Genomic DNA, 26,037 nt, shown 5'->3' on the forward strand with positions numbered 1-26,037 from the left:
TATGCTGGTGGGGCAGATAATAGGAGGCTGTGTTTGATTTCTGTGAGAATCTATCTCTGTCTCAAATGGCTAATGGGTGAGAAAACATTTCTTCCAGTCGTAGAGCTCAATCCTTCTTCAAAATGAAGGCAGAGAACAAATTAGCAGCCAAGTGAGGTAAAGAAACCCTAGAAGTAGGGAACGAACCTCAGAATTTTTCCTATCAATCTACAGAGAAGCCCATGTAAGCTTTTGGCATCCCTGTGAATATTTCAATGGAATTTAATATTATTTCTTTCTCCTTTTAATTCTTTCTCTGTGAGGGAAGTTTTGTGAACTCCTGGAAGCAGGATACGAAGCTCAAGTCAACTGCATAGTGCCCATCTTTGCCCAAACCATCTTTTCCTTTGGATGGTGCAGATGTGAAGCAGTGATGTCTGACCCTCCCTGTCTTTCCACAGCTCCATCCTGTTGATCCAAAACAGTTCTGCCATGTGCTCGCCCCTCCCAGCTCCTGTTAAAAATCAGGAGGCTTTGGGGATGCTCAGGAGCTTGCAGTCCTGTGCTGGGTCTGGCCTGCAGCCCTGCAGCCCACGGTTCAACACAAAACTTTTGTACCTGACAGAAGGACAAAGAGAAACAAGCCTTTTTTGTCTCTTTGCTAAAGGCACCTTCCTGAATGTTTCAGTGGCTGGGGTTTTTTTTAACATGAGCATTTTTCTATTTTCTATCTATTAGAGAAGGTCATGACATTGTATTTTGCCCTGTGGAAATGTTAAACAAAAATAAAGCTACTTTTATTTTCATTTCCAGTTCCTCTGAATATCAAAGGAATGTACATTAGCCCCTTTTCTCTCAAAATGACTTTTTAATGCAAACAAGTTTTTCCCAACACTGAAGACATGGCTTTCTGTTCTCTTGAACACTCTTGGTTTTGCTTTAAGTAGTTTTGATGAAAATTACTTTGGTTCTCTTTTACTAGACAGCTTACATGTAGCGAGGCAGAACATTGCTTTGAAACGAAGACAAAAAATCTCTGATTTTAATGTTTTTATAAAAAGCCTCACTTTTTTTCTCTACCTCATTACTCATATTAAAAAAAAAAAAAATCAGAGGACAACATTTTGAATATTGCTCTTTGGCTCTGTGCTCAATTTGAAAGTTTTTAAAATTCTCCTTGACTGTTCACAAGCCCAGAGGATTTCTTTTTATTTTTAAGGCTTTCTAGAAAGTGCAGCTTTTTCTCTGGGGATGAGTTCTGAAAGAAACAAATCAGAGACGAGGAATTTTAGTAGTCTGTTCCCTCTCTGGCTCATTCCTTTGTCTCTCTCCTGTCAAGACACTTTGATTCTGCATCCCCCACATATCCCAGCCTTTTGAGGCATTTATAAATTATAGAAGTATTTATTATTGTGGGGAAAAGATGATCATTCACTGAACTCATCATGAACTTTGCACGCATGCTCACTCCTTTGGTCTTCAGATTTTTTTTCATAGCAAGCAACCCCCTTGCGTAAAGCCTGCAGACAGAATTCCAACGCTGAGAGCTTGGCAGGTGATTTCAGGCTCATACTGGGGACCCTGCAGCAAGAGCAACATGTTAAAATGTCCACTGTATCCTACTCTTTTCTAAACCAAATCTGCAACTTTCCTTCATGTTTGTCTAGTTTATCGCATAAAGGCAGCAAGCACATGTCAGTGTGTAAATCTCTGGAAAAAACAAACAAAACGAAACAAAACAAACAAACCAAACAACAAAAAAATCCTATCCATCATCTCACACAGCTTTATGAAGAAGTTTTTGTGAGATTTTTCATTCCTCTTGTTGCTAAAATATATGCTTATGAGGATAGGATGTGAAAAACTGAATGCAATTAAACTGTAAGTTTCACTTTCTCTGCCAGATAATACAAGGATCTGCTGGTAGATATCTAACAGGCATCTTAATATTCCTTCACTCTTCTGAAACTATTAAACAGGATAGTTCAATGTAGAAGAGGATTCTGGATATCCAGGTGTGAGAGAGATTGATAATTCCTAATATGTGGGATCTGATTGTGGAAATACGTGATAATGTCACGTTTCCTTCCATACTCTTCCTTAAAGCTGAAAAGAAGAAGAACGTTCTTCTCAGTATGTTCTGTTCTGCTGCAGCAAAGACACTTCTTGGCTATAGACACTCTGGATTTGAACTCAAGCCCCTAGAGAAGGTCACTTAATCCTCAGAAACACCTACAGTAGCCCCCTTAAAGACTCCTCACTTAGTACGTCTTGTGTGATATCTCCCATTAAAGCTACCAGGGAACCCATACTCTGCCTGATCACTAAATGATCTGTTCTCCACCAGGCCAGAAAATGAATGCATTTAATAAGGATTAACCCCTACTGGCACTAGGGAGCAATAAATATCATAGCACCGGCATTTGTAACGCTATAGTTATCATTGTGTCAGCATTTCTGTTATAAACCAGGGTTTGGGGTGGATTAGAACTCAGCCATAAAATTTTCTCCAGGCTGAAACTTGGCATGAAAAAGAAATAACAGTCTATGATTATTTTTTTCTTTTTTTTTTTTTAATTTTAGCCTTGGAAAAAAAAAAAACCTCTTCAGTCTATTTTAAGTTGTAAAAGGGAAGAATATGAGACTCTTCCCAAATTCTTGAAACTGGCATCCGTGCCTCTGGGAACAAAGACTCTGCCTGCGGCTGCATTTAGGGGCGAGTTTCCATTGGGGTATCAGAAGTCCAGGGACTAAAGATGCTTTTTGGTATTTCTTAAAAGCCAAAAGCTTTGTCATATTATATGCAAGAGCTCAGTTCTTTAGCAATGGTGCTTTAAAAATATTTTTTGCTCCCCTTTTTGTGCAGGGAAGTGGATAATTTTAAATAACCAGGACCTCCAAACCACAGTCGGTACCTTGACCAAGCTCCGAGCAAGGAGTCCCACCATGCTCCCTGTTTGTGCCGGGCTGCGGTAGCACAGGGGACAGGCTGGGATATCTGAAATCAGGTTTGTTTGAAGGTTTATTCTGAGCTCAGCTCAGTTCCTTCTCAGAAAACAGCTGCAAAGAAAGAGAACCTGATGCTGATGATGGTGGAAGGTGTGGAGGAAGAGTCGGCACAGACCTTTGCTGTGGGATGTCACACGTGAGTCCGAGCCAGGTCACAGCTGCAGACGTTCATCCCCCTGCTCCTGACTCGCCGCCGTCCAACAGCACCATGGAGGTTTCACTGTTTCTGGAAGAGCTGCTGTTTGGAGAAAAACATGATTTACCCTGCAGTGTATAAGCTCACACTGTCAAAAGGGTCACCACTGCTTCGTGTAGACCTCAAGAGGAAAACATGGGTTAGTTTGTTCCCCCAAAATAAGGTTTTCTTTTAGAAACAGGAGTGCTATTTTTTTTTTCATGCCGTCTGAGGTATAATATTGAGTTCCAGTTTCCCTTAAGAGTTCAACTTCATCCTCCTACTAGCATGGTTTTATTTTAGTTACCAAATATTTGAGGTTAAAGTGAATAGTTCATCTTTAATGGGATTATCTCTTTCAATGTTTGCTTTCATTACAGTTCGAATTGCTCTGAGCATGAGAATCTAACCTCACCAAAAGCATATTTTTGTAATTTGATACAAACTAAATTTAACCTTTGACTCTCATCTATAAAGACGTTACTTTTTTCCACTAAAAAGCAGAATGTTAGATTAAAGATCTGCCAGTTTCAATTTCCAGGTTGCTAACCTTCCTGTGATTGGGTCCTGAAATGTGGAAAGCTCTATATTTAGTAAAGGTATTTAATATTAATAGTAACAGTCAAGATGGTCTTATACCTGCTACTTACAATAGCTAGATGGAGGTTCTCTACTGACTTTTAAAATAGAGAATAATTTCATTGACCCACACTGTGCAATACAGTAGAACTCTTTTGACAGAGACATTTAAAATAAAATCTTCCCTTTGAGATACTTAAACAGTTTATCACAGTTCTTTTGTTAAACAAATAATTCTCATGCGAGTGATTTGGAATATTAAGCCTGTGCTTAGGAAAAAAAAGATTCATGTTCTCTCTCCCGATGGCTGGCTTTAAATGTGATACAGAAAGGGAAATGGATTCTCTGTATTAGTCTATATTTTCCCCAGCAAATCATTAAGAAAACTGGGGAGAAGGGGCTGCTTTTTTTAAAAAAAAATATTCTTGTTCTCTGCTGGAAGAATCCTTCTAAATACATGAAGTTTTTCACTTCTACTTTGATAAGATGAAGTGCTGAAACTTTCACTGAAAAAGCTTTCCAGATATTTGTCAGGAATTTAATTTAAAAAATAAACAAAACAGCACGATCAAGTGTGAATGAAAAATTATTTTGTCTCCAGTTCTGCAAAAAATAGATAAATGGATCGACTGTCAGAGCTCTGGTGAAGTCTGAGATATTTCTTCTCTGCATTTCTGCAGTAACGACGTAAAGGGGGAAACGGCTCGTTGCAGACGTCAGGACATGAAGGAGAACTTGGGCGCATGTATTTATTTAACCCAGGAAAATTCGCTACAAATTCTACAAAATCCTTCCACTGGATACAGTTCCTATGACTCTATTTTTGTACAATTCATAGAAAAGCCTTTGTGTTCAAATACTTACTCAGGCTCCATATGGAAGACTGATTTAGATATAAAAATTATACTGTGTAAAACTGTCCATTCTGTACAGGGAAGCAAGCAAGAAAAAAAGAAACCCACCTTATATTTCAGCTCTGCAGTCATCAGAGAAGAACACTGCAACCAAAATTCAAATTTTAGTTTGAACACATACTGCGCTAATAAATGGTCAGCTTAGAAGCATTTCCTGTTTATACACTGTGTTAATAAGCATTCATCACCCATGTCACATATATGGGATACCAAATTCAAATGTCAAACAAAATGTAAGAGGTCACACATTTTCCTTTGCTAACTAAAAGTGTAATTCATAAATATTATTGCTACCAAACTCTCCATCTACAGCACTTGTTTAGAAATATGCACATGTAATATAAATTGTGATTAAGTTAAATGGGTATATTATTTCCTGTTTTAAGGGTGAACAGCAGCATGAATTATGTTTTACTCAATAGGCATTTCAATAAAAACCTATAGACTAACAAGCTGCTATCATATAGTTCAGCTGCGCAGACTAACGTAAAAAGAGGCTTATGATCCACCACTGATATTTAAGCTGTTCCTGTGTCTGTTATTTCTGCTGATGCATAGAAAAAATATTTCCTTAGCTCAATACCCCTTTCTATTTTTTGTTATAAAAATAAAGTCTACAGGGGGGTTCCACATGCAGAATAAATAAGACAAATGTAATCAGCAAACATCAATCTTTTTATTTTTACCAACTGAAGAAATGTAGGAATTGAGGAAATATCTCTATGAGAATAACCATCAATGCCCATATTTTGAAATTACTCATTTTGGTTCACAGAAATCAAATACGCAAAGAACAAAATAAGCCAAAGATTTTAGAAATGGCTTAAACAGATTTTTGAAAATGGGAAATGTACTTTCTACTGTCATGTAGTCAGTAGATTTTGTAGATTTTTCCGGGTAGCCTGCTGCTGTGTCTCTTTTTGTTTGATCTGTATTTCCAGTTAATTTGAAGCATTTTAGAGCCTGATTCAGAATTCTCTGAAGTCATCTTAAAGACATGCAAAGCTGTAAAGAGATTAGATTTAAATGATCTAAAGTAAAAAAATGAAACTCTGGTGTTACAAGCAATAATGCTGTACTGACAAAATGTTCTTCCTTCAGGCCCAATTGCAGATTTCTCACAAACACAATGAAAACATTAAAATTGAATTAAAAATATACCATTCTTGCCACTGTTATATGAAAACTGCATGAATTACTTAGCTTTCTGAGTGCAATTAAGCAACAGGAGCAAAGGCACATTATGCTAAAGAAATATCTTAGATTGTATGTAAAGAGGGCTATTCCCACCGAGGAGCTGCATAGCCCAAGATAAGGAAGCCCAGTTACTGCTTGTCTTGAACAACTGCATACAAAACGCCGTTGCAAATACCGTCGAATCAAAGGCTTTTGAGGCAAATAAGAATGCCACACATTCCCAAGTTATCTACTCTTTTTTTTTTTAAGCTTTGGTAGAAAAGAGATTTTACCAAGTCGCCGGAGTCTGGTGTTCTTTTAAAAGCTTGTAAAATGGGAGTCTGAATATTTTGTTTTATTAGGAGGAATATAGTGCATAGCAAATGCAAAGATTACTAAAAAGGAAGGGGTGCTAAGTGCGCTAAGATACTCAGAAATGAAAATGAGTTCCATATTCTGAAAATCATAGGAAAGCAGACATATAGGAACACAGTACATTAATATAATTCAGACTGTTTTACAGTAGTATAAAATATTTGATGTGTCCCTACTTACGAAGTGAAGCAGACACCAAGGCAGATAATATCAAAAAGGGAAAGACGTCATGCCGTTTAAGTGTTCCAGTAACAGAGTCGTATCATTAAAATTCCAACAATAATGAATAACTAATTTTGTTAATCTTATTCTCCATGGATTGGCCACTGAATTTCAGTAGTTGAAAATACAATAACTTGCATTAAGTTATTGTTGAGTTACTGAGTTATTTCCTTGAAAGCCACCGAAAAGTACAAAAGAAATCCAAAATCCATGTTTATGAATCCCTGTGCTGAGTTCATTTTGCTGTATGGTCATATTGTTTATTTTTCACAACAGCTTTTGGTACTCCTGAAAAACTCCCAGATGGAATTTGCCAAGAGAGGGTCTGCATTTCCACCTTACCCCATGGGGACCTGGATTGTCTGTCCATCTCCAGGGTAGAAAGATAAACCCTCGGGTGGTCCTGGGAGCAGCTGCTGGCAGTCAGCTCTGGAGGGAGAAGATGCCGGGCAGCAGCAGCGTGGAGGCTCTCAAGGTCATCTGGAGAAAAAAGGTTTCACATGGGAGCAACCAGGACTTTCTGGATCCCAGGGGGTACCTGGAGCTTGGGAACCATGGCCCAGTCCACAAGGAAAGCAAGAATGATGGAGGTGGGGGAAGAGGAGGCCAGCAACTACAGATCTCTTGACTGGATGATGTATGGGGAAGTCCACAGGGAAAACCTCTCCCGGCATTTAATAGTGGAGGGGTGGGGGTGCGATCCAGCCCCAGGTTAGGAACTCCCGCATGTTCAAAGGAAAGCTTTTATGAGTAAAGACAATGTCCTTATATGAGTGAAGATCAAACCCTTCCTAATCTTCTGTTGCAACAGACAAATGACTTAATAACTGTCTGCGTATTCTCCACACAAGCTTTTTAAAAATAACAGACTAAGTTAGTAGAGGTTAGTAAGAACGCATTTGCTTTCCTCTCCAAGAGGCCAAATCGTTGGATTGGTTTGGTTTGGTTTTTTTCCTTTCTCACACAAGCAGTACCATTTTCTTGGGAGATATAATTTTTCCTGAAGACAAATAGAACTAATGCCACCATGTCCTTCTCGTCCCGAAGTGCCCTACGCATGTCCCAGCTGATCCCATTTAGCTGGGAGAGCTTCTACAAAATCTGTCCTTTTTTCCTACACTTATTGCCAAAATCCCTATTTGTGCTCATATGAGATTTTGATACAGTTAATGAAATATTTTCCTCTTCTAGATGTTTTGTGAATGTGCATTGACATACAAGTAGACCTCTACATAACAGTAATAATTTCTGTTTGTGAAAAATTAACCAGTGTTGCCACCACAGATCTTTACAGTCCCATGATGTTTTAATGATACTCATTTCCCCTCCTCCCCAAGATCTGTTTTAATTAAAATTAAAACTCAGTAATTTTCATAGGTTGTAAAAGAGTTCCGTGCTGTTTTAATTTCATATATACATTGTTTAAAGCACATCCTCCACTGGAGGTAAAAGTGCTTCACTGCTAGGTTTCCATTTTCTTTGCATTCACACCTGTGACATTTTACAATTAAAAGGAGATAATACGACATCTAGACACTCATATAGAATGTAATGTTGCAGCTCCTCCTCCGTGTCAGAGACAAATGATGAATTCTGATGGGAGGAAGGCTGTGGGACACAAATTTTACAGTAAAAGCCAAATGCTATTTCTTCCTGTTTATAACTGCGGAACTCTGGCTCAGCAGTGCACCAACACCTCCCAGGCGCTGAGAATGTGTACAGCACAGAGCTAAATCTGCATTAAGCCCTCAGACAGCAAATGTAACACAACTGTCAGGTAAGAAGGGAAATTTTATCCATCCATAGTCAATTAGGCTAATTTAATTCCCCAGCAACTCAGTGGATAATGTTCAGCCCTTTCCATCACTTGTTTTGTTCCACTGACATTCAGTCACTTCTTTATCTCTGTTGCCGAAGGACCACACCTGAGTTCTGATTTATGGAGCACAGTCACAAGGGAAGAGCAGCCTGTTTTACTGTTGATTATTGTGTTTCTATTTAGTGAGTAACAGGTTCAACCTGCACTGGTAACTTGGAAGGAAATTGGCAACTGAGACTTCAATCCTCCCACCTGTCCAACTGCATTCTCTGCTTTTATTCGAAGTACCAAGCTTTTCTTGTTGCCCGTGTGGACTTTTCATGTGCTGCTGGGTTATCTTGCAATATTTCTTTCCATATACCAATGGCGTGTTTTCACTTCTAGGTATATTTAACAAGCCTGACACTTCTGGGAAGACTCCGTCCTTCTATGCAAGCATTGGTAGAGGAAGCTCACCATGACTCAAACACATCATGTTTATCACTAGCACAGACTGTGTCTGCAGCTCCTGAGCAGTAGGTCTGACTATCCCCAAAGCACTTATCTCACAGCACATTCGTGATAGCTTTGATCTAATCACGGGCAATGGATAGAGCTGAGATTTCAGGATGGCCAGCAGCTTAACTGGCACGAAAACTCGCTTGGATTGCCAAACATCTGGATATCCGCCCCTAAAATTAAAAAAAAAAAAAAAAAAAAAAAATCTCCAGATTACACTCAGACAAAATTTCCAGGAGAAAAGGGAGAATGTGTCCAGGAAAATGCAGTTGTCGACATAGCTCTAGGTTGGACTGTATTTAGATTGGTGGGATGGGGGAGTAGGGGCAATTAGTATTTTTTTAATAGGAAAACAAGGTTGTAAACCAACATGAACTAGTAGTGGGCTTCATGAATAAATGCAGGCTTCTGGTTTCTGGCCCCGTTCTCAGAGGTTCTGAGCACTTAAAATTCATATTTAAGGCAAACAGACCTTTAGATGTTCAACTATGTTAAAGTCATTGAAGTCTATTGTGTTCCTTGAACCTCGAGACACAGCAGCCTTTTAACTGCAACTTCCCGTGGCTCATTTCCAGCACAGAAACATAAACATGTGAGGTCTGCTGACTCTCCATCTCCATTTAGACTCTGGGAACTTGATAAATGCAAAACATTTTCTTACCTTATGAGAAGAGGAAGTTGTGCTCTAGATTGCAAAATTTTGATGGCAGAATGGAGGACTTGCTGCTGTAAACCAAGAAAAATAATGCCAGAAAAGTGCATTTTCAGACAGATTGCGTGGATTATTTTTTATGATTTCTGACTGTTTTGACTTGGCAAAGCAGGAGTCTAACAAAACAAGTGATGAAGGCTCCTGGCATGTGACTTCTCAAATATTTAGCAAGCATTTGTAAGCTTTATTAAGTCAAGATGAGTCATCCATCTTGACTTGCTTACATGTATGTATCATGTACTATGCTACGTAGACCAATAGAAACTGTTAGTCATTTGTTTTATTACTGCAGGGTTATATTTCAGTAAAACTATCTAGTTCTGATGCTGTTTATTTTCAGAACAGCTCGAGGTGAATTTTGTAGGTCTGCAAAGCCACTGGCCTTTCTAACTTATTTTCTTGGCAGAGGAGACCCAGAAATGTGAAGTAGAATCTCGGTTTTCAGTTTAAAATTAAAAGAATAAGTTGCTTTCCCTTTTCTTTGGGGATTGTGTTCTTGGAAATATAATTCTGGTAAAGGCAGAGCAATTACTTTTGCCAAAACTCTTTCACTGCTCTTTGCACAAGGCCAAGTCTTTTGTAGCCAGGAAAAAAGAAACCCATAACCGTAAGTGTTTTGATTTGGAGAAAGCATCCACATGAGGTACAGTTTAAGTAGGGAGTGACAATAACACAGATATTTGCTGCAGGGGGCATGGGCATTTTAATCCTTTTTTGGGGTTCAACTTGGCCTGCTTAAATGCTTTTTATATATATGTTTTTATACACGCACACATGTGTATATTATATATAGTCTCTTTAGAGCTGTAGCAGCCACTGGCTGCCCAAAAGTCCTGCACCAGCAGCCACTGGGTTTGCACAGACTGCCTTGCGGTATGTGCTGGGTAATTCAAGACCAGGACAGAAATATGGGATTTCTCAACCTATAATAATATCATAACTGTGCCATATTATTGTATAATCATTGGAGTAGGGGTTATGGCCAGCTGTGCCATGGCTGGACAAAGTCATTTCTTCCATAACGAATTTATGAAGTGAGTCCTCTGCTTATCACAAGTGGAGTGAGCAGGTTTTTGACCAGAAAAAGGGTTCAGCCCACTAAGAAGATTGCAGCATGATCTAATGAGCTGTTTATCAGTCTGACAGAGGAATCAGATTGTGCCAGTGAAACATTATGAAGTCATACAGGCCACAAGGCAATAATTTGGGACATGAGTGTTCAACATATGACCTAAACCTAACTGAGGTTTGTTCATCTCACCAGATCTTACTTTAAGCCAGTTCTGGAATTACTGTCTGAAGCCAGAAAACCACACAGCTAGGACTTATTTAAAGAAATAAAATAAAATAAATAAAATAAAATAAAATAAAATAAAATAAAATAAAATAAAATAAAATAAAATGAAATAAAATAAAATAAAATCTGGGGTTTTTTTCTGTGCAAAATTGTTGTTCTGACTAAAAGAAACTTGCAGACAGTGCTTTCTTTCTGCTAAAAACTTTGTATTTTCAACTGAAAAGGGAAATCCTGGGCACTGAAATGTATCTGCTGAAAAGTGCAAATTTTATGTATTAGTTCCTGCCAACAAGTTGCTTGTAATGGAAACTTTATTTTCATCATACTTTCTGCAGAAAAATCTTGCCCAATATTTTATCAGCTCCACACATCAGTAATTTCCATTTGCAAAGTCTATACTACATTTCTTCATTCGTGTCTTCATCATATAAACAGTCATTTTTATTACATTCTCTTACTCTTGCAGACCAACAGCACTTCTTCAGAAAAGAGAGTAAGGGGAAATTAACTCTTTTCAATAGATGTGTTTTTTCAATCAGTAAAAGGGAACAGATGGAGTGACATGTGAGAGGTTCTTGAACTGAAAAATATTTCAGTAGTAAATACATATATTTATGTGTGTATAAATCACATACATGAACACACAGACACACGTGTATGCACAGATGTGCATGCACACACAAACAGCATATACATGCTTCAAGGTAAATAAATGCAGATGGAAACAGATTTATGCTTCATAGCCAAATGCTCTTAACAGTATCCAAATGAACCCTGAGAACGACGTTGTGGAAGTATATTGTATCTGCAATAGCAATCTACCTAATCTGTTCTGGACCTCATAGGTTTTTGGCTGATGTCTCGGTGTGCTGTAATGTTGCAAATTGTGCAGTAAATCTGCTGGGTCATATTACTAGACATATCATACCATTCATGGTACAAATGAGCCATCAGCCAACAGCAAACACCAATATGGATTATTGGTAACAAGAAAAGACAAAAATAAGTGGGACTGCCCTATCTTCTTACAGCTGTGTGAGTGAAAAATGAATTATAATGCAGAACACCTGCACCACATAATGAAAGTCCTGGAAAGCAGTAATGGCTCAGGAAAGCTGGCTCGCGAGCACAACATATCACGGCGTCCACCATCCAGGAATGTAAAGCACCATAAACAAACCCAAAACAGCTCAGACTGGACACCACTTTTGCCTAGGTGTTTTTCTGATGACAAAGAAGCAGTAAGGTGCTTAAGGTGTTTTGGGGAAAAACAATATAAAGACCTTCCCAACTCAGTCTGGTAGATGGCTACTGACACAGAGTGAAGAGTCGCCCATTTTGAAGGCCCTAGGGAACACAGAAATAATGGGCACTGCCCTTTTCTTTGCCCAAGTCAATAATTTCTTCACCAAGTTCAAAAACATATGGCTGAGCCACTAGATTTATTTTTCAGAAGACATGATTTGAAGAGGCACAGTCTGTGAGAAGATGCTTCTTCTTTAGACTAAACATTCTTGGAAAACTATGGAGAAGTTTTGGGGCACAAAAGCCCTTGTAGAAGTCGTCAATGTCAAGCCCAACACAGGCTGAGAAAACCTTCTCTGCGTGGTGTAATTACATTAGTCATTTTGTTAGTCTGAGTAAAAAGGGTGATTGGCATCTGAGAGGCTGAAGAAGGTGATCAGATTTTAACTCTGTGGGACAGAGAGCAGGAGTTTTGGAGGGTTGCCTGGAGAAGGGGGTTGTGTGAGGAAAATTGTGACGGCCAATAAGACCGGAGTTCAAGAGGCTCTATCATGTTCCTTGGGAAGCTGTCCTGTTAATCACATGTTTAAAAGTTTACCTCTTAGTTCCAGTTTCGATTTTTTCATTTCTGGCTTCAAGCCAGGGGGTTTTGTGTGCCAACCTTAAACAGATTTTTATTTGTGACTTATAAAGATTGGTAGGACAGTTCAGAACTACATTTCCACTTACAGATCTTTCCTTCCACCTAAGGGTGTTTCCACCACTTTTTATTCCAGTGTTTTCTTTTGTATCAGAAGGTGGAGTCCCTAATTTCACTCTTCGGAGGTCAAACGTAACACAGCACAGACTGCGTAGAAAAGCACTTAGAAAATGCATATGGAAGCTCTAGAGAGATCCTGAAAAAGCCACAGAGCTCTGCGATTAACACAAACCAGAACTGCTTCCTGGAGCCTTCTAAAACAAAATGGCTGCCTTATTAAAATTTACATTTTAAAACTAAATCTCAGTTTGAGTGGCAAGTACAGGAAAAAAAAAAGCTGAAATTGGTTTCCAGAGGGCTGGTCCTGCACGGTCAACCCACCGGTGGAGTGACTGTGGATTTATGCTGTTGTAAATAACAGCAGAATTGTCCCCCTTATCAGGAGATATACCTATATTGTGCCTTGTAGTCTTGTTATTCTTTGGAAGGCCTTTATGTAACATTACTGGTTGTCCTGAAAAAATTTGGATTAACTCGGAAGACATATATTGCAGATTGGATTAGACTTCAAAGAGGTGTTGCAAAAGAGAACTTTTTAAAAGCTTTAAAAATGAGTTGTACCAATATAGGGTCTTTCCCTTTGAACATTAAAAAAAAAAAAAAAGGCAGAGTTTAATATTACTTAAATACATCGAACAGTTAAGTTTCTTAGTACTCAAGCAAACCACACAGGGGGGTTTTCAAAGGAAAGCAGATATTTTAGCGACTTATCAATGGCCCCATTCGTCCTCAGTTTTCCCATGTTGCCTGCAGTAAAGGCAGCCATTCGCCATTAAGAGCCAAGGAAGAGTATGGCATGGAAAAGGGAAATGGTGGCAACCTCTCCTCTACAGGACACCGAGCAAATGCTGAAATGCAGAAACAACCCAAAAAATCAGCCGAAGGAGATAACAAATGCCAAACATTTGCAGGCCACAGCTACACCTCAGGCCCTTGCACGTCTACGGTTGCCATGGTCATGCCAGGCCACTCTGCCTGGGCCTGTGGTGCCCCAAAGCCCCCCAAAGCCTGCATCAGTGACCATGTCTGACCCTGACCTCAAAATACAGCACCAATACCCCCATCAATCATACAGCTGCTAAAACATCCCCTCGCCGTATAGACACTCCAGCCAGCTCATAGCTTCCATCAACCCGGCAAGGGCCACTGAGATAGCAGAGCCCAAGACTTGGTCCCCCCTAGATGGGACTCCCCTGTCCCATCTGGGTATAAAATGTCCACTTTGGTTTTTTACCCTATCCTGTCACATTGTGGCTATCCACTTCTCAGGCTCTGCAAATGAGTTGGGAACTGATCATAGAATCACAGAATAATTTTGGTTGGAAGAGACCCTCAAGATTGAGTCCAGCCATTAACCCAACACTGTTTCTAAACCATGTCCTGAAGAACCTCATCTACACATCTTTTAAACACCTCCGGGGTGGTGATTCAACTACTTCCCTGGCCAGCCTGTTCTAATGCCCGACAACCCTTTCTGTGAAAAAATTTTTCCTCATATCCAGTCTAAACCTCCTCTGGCACAACTTGAGACCATTTCCTCTTGTCCCATCACTTGTTACTTAGGGGAAAAGACCAACACCCACCATGCTACAATCTCCTTTCAGGCAGCCGTAGACAGCAATAAGGTCTCCCCTCAGCCTCCTTTTCTCCAGGCTAAGGAATCCCAGTTCCCTCAACTGCTCCTAATAAGACTTGTGCTCCAACACGCCTGACCATACCAGCACCTTCGGCTCTGAAGCATCATGCAGGGTTTAAACTGGGGACAATGAGAAAGTGATGGGCTAATTTCTGGCCAGTGCCTCATGGCCAGTGTCTGTCCCAAAAGCTCCACCTTGGCTTGGAGGAGCTGAGACAAACAGAGAGGAGGGATGGCTTCACACCACCCCATATACCCCAGCCCCGGTGCTGCTTTCCCTTGACGCTCTCCATGCCATTGCTGGAGGGAATGGACAGTAAGGCTTTTAGTTAATTTGTTTTACTTCAGGGAAGATGAAGCACTGGAAAATGAAGTCAAGTGCTTCTCCAAGTATACTTGGTTGTTTGTAAGGGCACGTGAAATGCATGGTAGAAGTGCCAAGTGTTGCTCCGTTACCCTGGCTTGGTGCAGATTTTCTATTGGAAGAGTAAATAAAGAGGGTAAAATGTCATCGCTTTTGTAGAACATAATAGCTCTCTTTCTTTTTCTCCTGAGAAGCCTAGGAACTCCAAACGAATTTGGGGGCAGTTTTATTAAATGAAAATATTCGTGCATTATGAGCTAATTTATATCTTTCCAGCCCAGCCCCATGAAAGGTCAGTTTAACAAACCACTCTCTCAGGAGCTGGAGAGGAGTTAGGAGCTCACGGTAATCCTCCAAATTGCACTCTGCCTTGGTTTCTCATTTTGCTAATCATTGGCCAACAAATCCCAGCTTTCAAAACTCATTATGAACCTGCTCTGTACTAACACCCCTGCCCTCTCCCTTTGGATGCACACTCTGCACATCCCTCTGGCTTAGGTATCCTCCAGGTTACGTTCTTCATCTTTCTCCTTCACAATCATAACCAACTTCTGAATATAGGTCAGCTATAAATAACTGGGGTGCTGCTGTACGTATGGATTAGTGCCAATGAAGAAGCAGAACAGAATGAGCGCTGGTGGCCAGCTTTGCTCCTGTGGGGAGCTTTAAAATCCAGTCTGGGTTCCAGAAGATCTCTGCCAGTGGAAACTGCCCAGGCCCAACACTTCATCACTGTATCTCCTGGCTGGATCAGCCCCACCCAACTTTATTATTAGACAAAATTTTACAATTGGAAGTTTAGGTCAACTTTTCACAATCTGCAAATATTTTTTTTTAAAAAGAAAAAGTAGTTTGAATTTTCTCCAAACTTTACATGACCCTTCTCCCTTCCCTTCAGAGTAGATCTGGCAATTTTAGGGTCTAATGAATTTTCCAAGTCCCAGTAAAAGGGGAAGCTGCCTGCAACTCTGCCTACAAGCTTCCAAGCCTGCCAGCTCCTCAAAGCTCAGCAGCACTTTCCACTGGGGTGCCTCTTCATGGTATGCGCAACAAAAGTGTAAGTTTCTCCTGGACTTTCTTCTCCCTCTTCTTTTTTGGTTACAGTCTGTCTCAAACACACACACAAAAAAAAAGAGGATTAGAAGTGGAGTTTGGCTGAAAAACAATGACATCTGTTCCAGTGCCAGGTGAATGCCATTTTTTGAGGGGTTTGTGACAAGAACACTACTTAAGAGTACGGCTAGATGAGAAACATGTCCCACCTCTATCCTGTGGATTCTTGATCTAAGATTGTGGAAGCTGCGAAAAATCCATTTTCTGCAGCTCCTTCAGAAGCCAGGATTTATTTTATAAGGACACTCAACTATTTTATCAGCTGTTGCAGATCAAGTATCCACTTGTATCCAGATGAGCAGTGGCTACTTCTTTGCTTCCTCCCCAACCCTCTGGAATTATATTCTTAAGAAATAAAATAACAGTAGTCATTGTTAACTTGCCATAGCCCATTTGTTTGAGTTTGTCCTACAAAAGCCATGAAATATCAACCTTTGCTGTTCTTTTGGTGTCTGGACATTACAGCACATTATGCTCAGGCAGCATATACAAGAGCTAACCTAGAATGAGGTCAAAACACCATGACAGCAAGATTCAGGGGGATTTTCTGCCTCAGTACTCAACATCCTTGATTGCATGGGCTTGCGGCACAGCTGTATTGTCATACTCAAATAAAAGAATGGAAACGGTTGAGTTTCTTACACTGAGATCTGGGGCTTTGTAAGCCACCAGTGTGACCTGGCGTCATGTTGTGCAAGACAATGTGGGCACCTCAGAGTTAGATATAAGTGGATAGCGTGCTCTAGCTCATCCTTAGGATGAAGGTGATGGAATTTCTCATTCACATAGATGCATTGACAAGAAGCAAATATAAAGCAGTGCTCAGAAGCAGACAGCTTTCCCTCCCCACACCTGATCAGCCGTAAACACTGTGCACAGACATACGGGCCCCTCTGCTAGAATCCGGCTTTATGTGCATGGACTCTCATAACGACATAATACCCAGATCTCCTCACCAGACTCAGCTGTAATTCTTCCCCAGGACTGCTCAGCCCAACCTCCTTCCACCTAGGAAGCTTCTCTCACTTCCTGCACATGGAGGCTGAAATCAATAGCCACCTGCAACAGGATCCACTGAGCATCTCCCAAAAGAGCCTATAATGTTACATGCTGCATGTTCAGAAACACTCCTGCAAATCTAAGCACACTATTGTTTGCTTTCCATATATAACAGAAAGGCTACATTGCTGTATGTCCAAGAATAAAGCAAATCCTCCTCCATCTTGCATGCAGAAGAAAAGGGCTGACCTAATTCATCTCAAGTTTCCCCCATTTTGGCTCAGATTTTTACCAGTTTCTCAAGATGCAGGTAGAAATCTGAATGGGTTGTTCCGAAGCATGTGTTTACCTCCTTCTACAACAGAAGCACCTGAAAGACTTCACCAAATCTTACTCTTTGCCTATCTTCTGTTGAGGAGCTGCCACCATCAGAAAACTGCCCACTTCTTTTTGGAGGCTGGAGGCCATGGAAGCCGTGTCACTTGTCACCCAGTCTCTTCACCAACATCTGTTGCACCATCAGCCCTCAGCCCCCACCATATCACATGAACTGCAGACTCTGCACCAGAGGAATTACGTGGAGCTTGAGGAAGCCATGATTTATGTTGCAATACAAATTGCATCGTAAGTTATGCTGCCCTCAAAGGCAAGGGATGCTGACAAGAGCACCTGTTGTCCAGATTCTCCCCTTCTCCCCAGACCACTCTCCCTCAAGGTCAAGTCATGGCCAGAATGGTTTAGGATTCAGGTCACAGGGCTTCACAAGTGGAAGGTGTTGGGGACAGCTGCTTAGCCAAATTTTCAAGAGGGAGTTTTAAATATGCTTAGTATATAAGAATAGAGGAATTTAAGTCAAAATTAGTAGAGACAAAGTAAATAATAATGGCTAGACCTAGCTTGGCTCTCTAGGCTGAATGTCCTTGATAAAAACAGAAATCATAGTAACAAATATCCATCAAGCAAAAAAAGATACAGATTATCAGTGCACTGTAATGCCTTATCTTTTTTTAACTGTTCTTTTTAGTTGCTAGCACATGCTGATGTACATTAGCAAAGCTTACAAGGCAGACTTAACAAAATTTGTATAATTCACTCTCACACTTCAAAACTTTCTCAGCCTCTAAGGATTTAAAGCTCTGTTTGTGCCAATAGCTGTGACCGGTTCACATCAGTAAACCAGAGATGAGCAATGGCCAGCCATGCAGGAGAGTTAAATATTCTGTTTTAACGGGTAATCATCTCCGCTTTTCTCTATCACTTTATGGAAGTGTTTAGTTCCCACCAGGCTGTCAATGAACACAGGGTTTCTGTTTCATTTAGTTGCCTTACATCTCACCTACATAATCTGGAAATTAAGAAAAGCAAGATGACCTGGTGCAATGTTCTGCTGTTAGTGTGGCCCTGCAAACAAATATCTCCCATTCAGGCCAGAATAGCAAAGGATACAGCATAGCTATCTGATGGGTTTTTCACATCATGCCCTCTTTTTCCCCTGGGAACTTTTTGCTTGGGCAGAATCTGAGGAACTTTAAAAAAAAAAAAAATCTCTGGCATAGCCAGTCAATTGAAGTGACTCTGCTCCCAGAACTACCTGTCGTGGTTATTTCAGGTGCCTGAAGCAGCTATTTAGAGCTGTTCTGTGCAGCTGCTACAACCTGTCCTGAACAGATTGAGGTCTGCAGTACGCACACCTTTCTGTCTTGTCTATGGCACTCAGAAGGACATGGCACGCAGCATAGCAGAGGTAAGACACAGCATTAACAACTGCACTGAGACAGGCTGAATCTTGGACTTTGATCCCCCCCAGTGTCCTTTGGACTCCCCCCTTCATAACATGCCTGTTGCGATGCACAAAGACTCATATCTTTGAGAGGAACTATAGGGAAAGGTGTGCCGTATTTGTTCAAAAATTAATTATTGATGTCAGTCAAACTCCTCAGCCTTGAAGGTGTGAAGGGGAAACATTAAACCAGTGCAAAGGTCAGCTTTACCAGGACCTGCCTATTCAATGAAAAGAACTAAGGCAGAATGATGAATTGCCAGCAAGTTCCTGTGTGTTCAAGCAAACGACAAACTATTAACCTGTAAAACTGAACATTGCAATACAGGAATTCAGCTTTGGGATAGATTTTCCACTGAAGTATGTAAGCAGGATTTTCCGTGAGTTGCAGATCAGATCTGTTGATTTCTTCCTTCATATTTTAATCTTAAGGTCAATAACTGAGTACTAAATGTGGAGAAGCGAGATCATGCAAAAGAAAGTAGAAGTTATTGAGAACAAAAGAGTGGCTCTTCAGCTATACACAAAGGTGAAAAATGGAAGATGCTTTTACCAAACTAACTGTACTTTTGGTTAAAATGGATATGCAGATTCCTGTGGACTGAACAAGGAAGCACTGGTGGTATATGGAAAGGAGAAGATGCAAATGGACCTTCCATTGCTGGATACTGGAGTCTATCAGTATGGAACCATTTGTTGAACTGAGGTAGTAAAGTACTCCTTTGCCTATAATCCTCTTGTTTCAAAAACAGGCCACTTGTGAAACAGGAAATCTCTTGGAGTCAAAACTTTCATTGAGTTACACTTAAAGACCAAGTGCAACTAAACTGTACAACCACATATTGGTATGGATAGAAGAGCAAATAAATAAAAAATGGCAGTTTTGACAATAATGTACTTCAAACACCCCAGACCAACACCTTTCCCAGTTTCCCCCAGTTATTGGAATGAAGATTCTTCCATGAACCTGTTTTTTCTGCTATAAAATTAGAATGCTTGTTAAGAGAAGGCTCAGGGGCTGAAGCAATACATAGCTGGCTGCCGTGCTTGCATGTGATCTATAGTCCCAGCTCACAGAGAGTTTTTAATGCAATGATTTTGCAGCCCCAGGGCTCCCACACTTATTGGGATATGAACAGACACTCACCCATTTAGGAGCCTAAACCAGACCAGACATTTTTGTTTAGGCCCTTCAAAAGTTGCTCCCTCTGTTTGCTTTCCTTAGTAATCCACCAGTGTTGAACATCTGGGACTCATCATCTGTTTTCTGATGACTATGAGGTATCTCATATTTTGAGCAAGCCCAGCAAATCTCAGTGTATTGCCCAGTAAATTACTAGGCTATGTCAAAAGAACCCAGTGGACAGTCACCTGAGTCTCTGGTCATCCAGCTCCATCTGGGTAAGGTCTACCTGATTCGAATGGGATGTCACATCTGTTTCAATCTCTCCTACACAGTTTTGGTATGCAACTGCTAACACTAACTTGATCTAGGACATAAGTTGATAACAAGACACTCAAAAAAGCCAGGAAACATTCCATTTCCAAGATAAAAATAAATATTCGAGATGCTTCTTGGAAATATGCATATATTTTAAAAATAAACCACACCAAAGAAAGCGAAGAAAGCAAAAGGCTCTGATAGTTTATTATATCAATTTCAGTTCAAAGTGAATTCAAACCTATGGCTTGGGTTATGTCTGCACTAAATCTCAAGGTCTGCCAGCAAGCCGGTGTTAGACAAAATTTCCTGTGGGTCCAAAGAGAGAACTTGCAAGCACAGCTTCGTGCAGGGCTACAGAGTAACTCTGCGTCCTTCCCCAGAGTATGAGGAGACCTCAGTCCTCTTACGCTGCTGTGTGTGCATGGTCCAGCTGCATAGATAGGGCATGGGTGTGCAGACACATACCACGCTCAACACCGTCCTTGAGGGTGCTCTCTGCATCCACAGCTGACACAGGCACCAGTCCCTGGGAGGTAGAGATGCTAATGCAAAATCAGTCCTGCAGGATTTGAAGAGGAGCTGTGGGTACTCACCACCTTGTCTAACAGCATCCAAGACTATAAAAAGCAAGAAAAAAAAAGTAATTCCTATTCTCATAGGGTCTGCAGACTTGGCCTGCCTGAGAAGTGAAATAACTGACTGCATTGTGGCTAGACTTGGATTGCACACACAGGGGAATACTTCGACCCATGCTTGTATTTCACATGTTTCACAGGTTCTGAAGATTATGAAGATCAGCTTTGTTCGGCTGTAGGTTATACTGACCAGACAGATGCAAACACACCTGAGTAATGCCACTTCAACTTGGAGTTTAACATAGATAAGTCACCTGAATCAAATTTATTCACATGTGTTTTTAAAGACTTCAGTTCTCAGCTGGAGCAGCCAAGGCTCAGGACTGAAGTGCTGACACCCTTAGTGGAAAGATAATTCAGCTGGCTACAAACATCAGCAACTATATTTGCATCTGTCATCACAAATATATTTTGGTTTTAGATGGAAGGAGAAAAGAAAACAAACACAACATTTTCTGGTTAAATAGAAACAGCGTAGGGAATCACTGAGACTTTCTAAAGGAGAGTTTATTTAATTTATTCTTCTGTACACACAGCCAGTTTGCTAGTATATTATAACTCAACTCATTTCTCTAGTGACCCATGGTAACCTCTGGATCAAAAGGATTACTTGTGACTCATAACTTACCTTGGCTAAATATAAATACAGGGGTTCAGGTTAAGTAATCTAGGCCTTAATCAATAAAACATTTAAAGTGACAGTACAAGGAGGGATTTCAAAAGTTGTGCTATTACAGTGTTAACTCCTAGTACCTGCATTTCTGGGGCTGTCCTTTCCTGTTTTTAACACAACCGCCCCACATCAAGGATTTTCCACGCATTTTGTGCATACAAGTACAGCTGCATATAGTTTGAATATTCTCCTGCTCCACAGAGGGCATATGCTCATTTTTCCCCACAGGAAATCCAAGCAATCACCCCTATGTGGAATACCACAATTAGGTGACCATAATTGCATACTTAATGAGCTTGTATATGTCTTGAGTGCCAGTTTCTCATATGTGGCCACCTGAATGGATGTCTAAATCTCACTTTTGGGTGGTGAGGTTGAGAAAAAATGTATGAAAGTCTTATTTCATATACTTAAATTGGACCATTGAAATGCTCAAAACTTGCTTAAGTGCCTGTATTTCAATAGCAAATTTTACGTGCAAATCAGCCAGCCCCATGGGCTAGTGTTGGCAACAAGAGGTTGAGAAAATACAAGCCGGATAAAATACAACTCTGTTAAAAGAAGTCTGGAAGCTTTCCAAATAACTACAAGGATGTGAAGATTACAAAATTGTTTCTTCTCAGCCTGGGGAACCTGCAGGATCATTCCTACTTACAGCCATGGTGTCTAGCTGAGGGAAGTGGTTGCCAGTCCATTGGGCCCTGGGACAATTTCCAAGTCTACAAGCACCAACAGATTAGACTTGATATGAGAATTGTTTTCTAGCTGGGTAGCAAGTTAAAAAAATGATAAGAAGCTGGTTTTATCTGTAATTGTTTTAGTATTATTGACTAGCTGGCACTTTGCAAACAAATATAAACTATGCTGTCCACAGTCCCTAGTTCCACTGATTTCACAGGAAAGAGTCTGGACTAACACACCTTCCTCAGATCTTGTACAGTCCAAACTATGAATAAGCGGAACTACTAGTTTCAGATCTTAAATAACTACATTTTTTCCTTTCCAAAAGAAAGAGCCAAATTTGTATCTGGCTTTTATTCTTGCGCAAGGTAATGGAAAAGAAAAGATGAATTGCAGCCTTAAAAACCCTTCCATGAGTCCTCCACTATGAATTATTTTATATAATTCACAGAGAAGGTGACATGATTTACATCAATATATACAGTTAAATTGTTCTATATTGTAAACCATTAGCAAAGAGGGATGAAGGGCTTATAAAGAGGAGTGGAGAGACTACAATGTTATGACAGAATGAAAAATTTCTTGACATGCAAGAAGACATCGCATTGTTTCCATTGGAAGATACTTGTGTATGTTTCCTACAGCAACTATAAGATCTTTGCCCTGTGCACTGGAGACTATACTTTGTTTATTTTTATTATATACCAGAAACTTTTGTACAGAAGAGCAGGGCAGATCACACTTCAACTCCTCAAGTACAAGGAGGGGTCCATTATGGCGGTGTGTTTCAGGGGGATGTAAGTCAAAGGTTTTATCCAGCCTACAATGTTCACCCAAGTCCTCAACAGTGCCAAAAGGACAATTTTTTATAGTACAAGGTTGGTGCTTAAGGAGATTTGAGATGCAGTTGCCCCATGTGTCTCAAGTGAAGGAGACATGTTCTCAATGTCAGCAAGTTGGGCATCAAAGCCAGAGCTGCTGTGATGTGAATCCCCTGAGTTCAGGGAGCAAGAGGTAGAAAAGCCTCCTTCCTCGCTGCGTGCAAGAGCTTCGGAGCGTAGTGCTGTATGATCCGGACCAAGAAGACCAGAACCTGAGGTGGTGTCCCCAGCTCCCAGTGTTGGGGTTTGCTGTTGGAGGTTCCCACAGGAGGTTGTGGATGAAGGAAGAATGCAACGGACCCACCAAATAATTTATTTTGAGAACTAGAACTCACCCTGGACAAAATGGATGGGAATACTAGGAAAAGAACTAGGAACACTAGGAAAGGAACCGCTGAGTGTCTGTCTTCTTGTTGACACAGACAACTTTGTCCTTTTCATCATCTACTTTTGTGGTCTGCTATAACTCTGGGGAAAGGAACCATTTCCAATCCAATACAGAGCTCTGATACTCTCTTCATCTAGGTCGTGGCTTCAGCCTTGCTTATTTGATATTGTTTTCTGTCTGGTGCTGAAGACTCCTAAGGAAAAACTGCCAATTAATCCCTTAATCATTCTTGCAACCGTGTTTCAAGAAACATTCTTGTTTTCTAAAAGGTGTTTCATTTTTTCCCCCTGGGGACCCATTTAACTTTCCTTTCTAATCTCCTAACAGTCTGGAATGAGGTCTTTAGTAGTTCTGCTTGTTGTGAAACAGCTTTGGGAGATAATTCCTAGTCCACGTTAACCATACTTCAAATAATCTTTGTGTAACTGTGATGCAAACCCATAATCTCCCAAAGCAAGTTTATAACCATTTTAACAACCGAGTCTTAAGGAGGTTATTGCAGGATGGGCAGGGAGAGAGGGGTGAAGAACTGCCCAAGGAAGCACAGTTCAGTTTGTCTTCCAAACAGCTCCATATCTCTTAAAGCTTTACAAGGATGAAGAGACTGGTGAACAAACAAGGCGACCTTATCTCAAATAAAGAAAGAGGATCCCATTTTGACCAGCAGCCTTCTTCTGGAAGGTCATATAAGCACATACTTGTTTCCTTGCAGTGAGACAGATGCTTGAGTTTCATAGGACTCAACACCTTCAAACGTAAATGAAACATACCCTTGGGATAATGAATATACCGAGCTCTGACGTCTGAATGCACACACATAACAGCTGTGTGCTGTCATTGGGAACATCAATGGTGAGTGAAAAGACAGGTTAAAGCTTTGTATTCGAACACTGGAGAATATATTGCAGTAAAATGTTCCTTAGACAAAGTCTGCCTCTGACTACCATGTTGGGGCCTGCCTTTTGGTAAAAGAAACCTTGCACATATCAAGGACAGAAAGCAGATTGGGATTTAAAAATAAGGTGGTTTCAACATCCCTTCAAATAAGACTACCAAGAACACAGTAAAACACGCAGTAATATACAAGGGCAGAACTGCTTCGAGAAGATAAAAGCCTCTAAATATAACTTTTGAATGCTTTCTGTTTACTCAATCGCTTTTAATTAAACCCTGCTTGGTTTGGGAAGTCAGCCAAATGTGGAGAACAAAAAGGAAAGCAAGAAACCCAGCTCCTCAAACCTTTGCTCACTAGTTGAAATTTCACAGCTTTAAAACACAATCTTCCTCCATGGAGGCACAATGCTTCTGTCTAAACCTGCTTGTGAGAATTTATTATCCCTGTGTGCAAGTCTTTGAAACCATGATTTTAACGGTAATAATTTCTAAGCAGTGAAATTCATGAGAGGCTGTAATATAATGCCAAGTCTATCCTATTATGGTTTTAATTGGAATATATGTTTTATGTGTTATTAGAGAAATGTTACTGTCCTCCTTATGCTTAATACTGTATGAATAGCTAAAGCCATTTAATGACCGTGTAATTTATTGTCCCTATAGTTATGGCATTAAGCTACAAGTCACCTAATACTTGCAAACATTGTAAACTCCAATTACAGCTACACCAGTGATCCTTCTGTCAACTGAGCCAGAAATGACTGAATGATAAGGTTAAGCACTGAGCCACGTAGCGCAGTTATCTGGAGCTCGGCACCTGTACTACAGAGAAATGTCCAATAAACTATGGTTAAATAGTTTTACTTTGTTATCCGATATAAGTACAGCAAATACAACCAGCTTCCCGAATTATGTTGATGGCTCTGATCCCACCAATCTTATATGTATTTGTCAGCTTTATCCTAATTTACTGCTAATTGTCAATCACTGATTCTCAAGAACCTGAGAGATACCACAGGCACCAAAGTGGATTCTGCCTACCCCTACAGAAATCTCAGAGTTTCATGAAAAATTGCCTGCAGTTTCTGTGCAAGGTGGGCTATTCTTTTCAAATATCCACAGCTGTTTGAGAAAGTGCAAAGCTAGATGACAGCAGAATTCAGAGAATTGGGGAGCAAGTTAGGCAGCTTTTGGCTTCTAAGTGACAGTAACTACTTACCATTTGAGGGTAATCTTTACCTAGAAAGCAAGGTAACCTTCAACAACAATTGTAAACTGCCAGAGTACAAAAGCAGACCTGAATACCTTGGTCTGGCAACTTCAACCAAGGAGTCAAAAATTCACTCAGCACAGAGAAGTCAGTGCAAAAAAAATCCTGTAAAGACCAACCAGAAAAAGTCCCCCAAAACAGGAGACTTCAACCATGATAACTGAAGATATGGCTAGTGTCAGAAGACATATACAATCTTAATTCTTCATTGGCTTTTTCTGAACATGAATGGTGTAAGTCTAATCTGTAGACCAGAAGACCAGCAAGCTATGTGCAGAAACTAAATCACCTCCATGCAAGCTTTTTTATCAGCACAAATGGCTCTTCAGAATCATTAACGATTTTATCTTCAACAAGATTTTTATTTTTCATTGCTCAGAAAAAGGGTAGGTGGAAACAAAAGGGGCTGTCTAGACTGATCCCCTTTCTGAGCAGTTCTGCACCCCATAACTTTTAAGCGGCTTCCAAATACCTATCTCTAGTGTTAGCTTTTCAAACCTCTGTATTCCAAAAGTAGAG

This window comes from Caloenas nicobarica, chromosome 13, assembly GCF_036013445.1.
Source record: "Caloenas nicobarica isolate bCalNic1 chromosome 13, bCalNic1.hap1, whole genome shotgun sequence".
In the NCBI taxonomy this organism is placed as follows: domain Eukaryota; kingdom Metazoa; phylum Chordata; class Aves; order Columbiformes; family Columbidae; genus Caloenas; species Caloenas nicobarica.